This window comes from Chiloscyllium plagiosum, chromosome 6 (assembly GCF_004010195.1).
Source record: "Chiloscyllium plagiosum isolate BGI_BamShark_2017 chromosome 6, ASM401019v2, whole genome shotgun sequence".
NCBI lineage: Eukaryota > Metazoa > Chordata > Chondrichthyes > Orectolobiformes > Hemiscylliidae > Chiloscyllium > Chiloscyllium plagiosum.
This window is the reverse complement of record NC_057715.1, coordinates 65,397,809-65,400,792: the sequence shown is the minus strand read 5'-3', so window position 1 is coordinate 65,400,792 and position 2,984 is coordinate 65,397,809.

The following is a 2,984-nucleotide window of genomic DNA, read 5'->3' as shown; positions in this document are numbered from 1 at the left end:
AAATGACTGAGATCACCACTGAAGATAGTGTATTGCAGCAGGGGGCATCATTACGGCATAATGTTGGGGGATAATGGTATGTGAAGTTCAATGTGGTAGCTCTGGTTTGTTGGAGGTAATGTAAGTAAAATGTGACATTGAGGTTCTGGGGAGGGGTTGCCTTGGCACCAGTCTGGGCCTGACGCCAATGGTATACAGCATGACCTGTGTTTCCAGCCATCACTCTCCCTTTTCTGGAGGCAAAGTACAACTAGAAAATGGCTGGAACTGAGCCCAGGGTGTGCTGAGTAAGTGTAAGGTTGACGGCTGAAAGTTTCGGAGCATGTTTGTTGGACAATAGTTCAGTATAACCACCAAGCATGCTGTTGCTGTTTGCAAGTTGCCGCTACATTGGATTGGCAATCATTGCATTGCCTATTACTAATATATTCAGTTTTTAGGTATTTAGTGGTCACAGAGCTGACCTCTCATCAGAGCTGAACTCTCATTAGAGAGATGAGTCGTGGTGGTTTAACCTGAGGGTTACCATGTCTCAGGCAAGGCGAGATTTTGAGAAGGTGAGTCATTCATGGTAACCTCAGTTAGTGTGGGAATTGGATCCATGCTGTTGCCATCACTCTGCACCACAAACCAGCCATCCAAGCTAACCAACTCCTGTGTATAGTGTCTAGCCTGGGGTCCATCTCCTGGCCATGAGCAAGGCACAGTGTTTCTGTATGTCCCAGTATACAGTATTGTAATGGCACTGTGCTGGTTGCTGCAGCCCGACCTGAAGGGTACAGGAGCAGGAGGTCATTCTCTCCCAGTGACTATGAATGTTTTTGCAACACTGAAGTTCAGTGTGACTGGCTCCTTCCTGGGAGAAATGGGCGATGTGCATGGAATCTCTGAGCCTTGTAAGCCCAAGTGCACCGGGACAGTGATCGAAACCATCTGTATGAGGCCACACTGGTTCATTGTGCTCCCCAAGACAAGGTCAATGCTGCAGTCTGGGCGGTTGGTTTCTGGAATATAACTGGGTTCCCCCAGATGAAGGGTACATACATGTCAAAATGTTGCAGAATTCATCAACAGGGCAGTGTTGCAATGAATTAATATTTAGGTAATCACCATTACCACTTCCTGCAGATGTGTGCGCACTACCTTGGCAGCTCCCATGATTCCTACATCCTGGAATACTCTTATGCACCTCCTGCATTTAAGGGACCAGGAATCTTACAAGGCTAGTTAAGGGGGAACAGGGGTTATCCATTGTGATCATGACTCATGACATCATTGTGCTGTCCGCTGATTGATAGGGAGCCCAGATTTAATGCTGAACGTGCCTTAACAGAACTATGGTGGAGCAAAGCAAAGGTCTGTTGAAAATGCCGTCCCACTGCTTGGATCGGTCTGGGTCAGGTCACCTTCCAGTATATTCAGATAGAGTTTGCCGTATCTTCCTGGTGTGCTGTGCTCTGCATGATTGGAGCAGGCAATGAATGAAGTGATGTCCTGGATGCTGAGGAATTGGGGGAATGGGAGCAATCTTCCCATAAGGAGGATAAAGACACTGGAGAGGAGGAAGCTGATTTGTCTATGGCAGACCTCAGCTGCCTTGGACACCAAACACCAGGCAGAACTTAATTGAGACCTGCTTCCAGTAGAGAAGAGTTCAGTACAGCAGGCAGTTGTTAAATGTTTCATTTTTTGGTCATGATTTCAAAATTTGGTTATAGGGCCTCTGTTGGCTTTGTTTTGTTTCCTCACATAAATAAAAGCTCATGATTGTCTTTGTATTTGCCTGATTGTTGTTTATATTTGATAATCCTAACTAAATAATGACAATCCGTGGTTCAACATTGATCAGTGGTGTCAGGGTAGCACTGAACTAAAGGATGGTTAGATGGCTTTGTGGGCTGAGGCGCCATAACATCACCAGTGGGAGTGAACATTTGTTTACTATCACTTGTCTGACTGCATGGTGGCCTTTCAAAATGGCATGGGTGCAAGTTTTGCCAGTCTTTTGGTGGAGAGCGGGTGAGTTGTTCCAGGAAGGATGCTTGATAAGGTAGAGCAGAAATCAGACATTAGAGATGTCACAGAGGCAAGTAAGCAATTAGTACAGCAGGTTTGGTGAAAGAACAGTCTCACCAATCCCACCAAAAAACTCGACATGGCCAAAAAATACAAGATTCAGCCTTGAGGTTTTCACACCTTTCTATGTCCTCACTCCACCCTCTCAAACTTGGACTCAAAGGTTTAGTGAGATGGGGCCAGATTCAAATATTGAATCTGCTTTATTGCATAGACATCAGTGAACATATAAATTAACCAAAGTAAATTGTATTTATTTGTCTCCGTCTCCCTTCCTATCTCACAAGAATAGAAGAAAGTAATCAACTGAGACTATATCCTTTTAATGATCAACTTACTTACTTTGCATAACACAATTTTATCAAATTACTCATGCTTCAAGAAAAACATCATCAAAAATAAATACATTCAAAATATCACAACAGCAAGTTTAGAGTGAATACAAGAATACAGCAATACTATACAGAAAACATTTTAACTTATTCTAATTTGTTAATTATAATAGCAAATTATAAATTAATTATAAACACATATTACAAACTGAAAGTCTTGAAAAAATGTAGCACCGTTCACAACATTCAAGACATCCCAAAGCACTTTAGAGCTTAGGACTGCGCTTGTCAAATACGGTCACTGTGTTAATGTAGAAAACACAGTAATGTGATATTGATCATATAACCTGTTTTAGTGATTTCAGTTGAAAGAGAAACATTGACCAGGAAAACTGGGATAACTCCCTGGCTTTTGGGATGTTTTGGAGAAAGTGAGGACTGTAGATGCTGGAGATCAGAGTCGAAGAGTGTGGTGCTGGAAAAGCACAGCAGGTCAGGCAGCAAGCGAGGAGTGCTCCTTGGATGCTGCCTGACTGGGTGTTTTTTTTAGATTAGATTACTTACAGTGTGGAAACA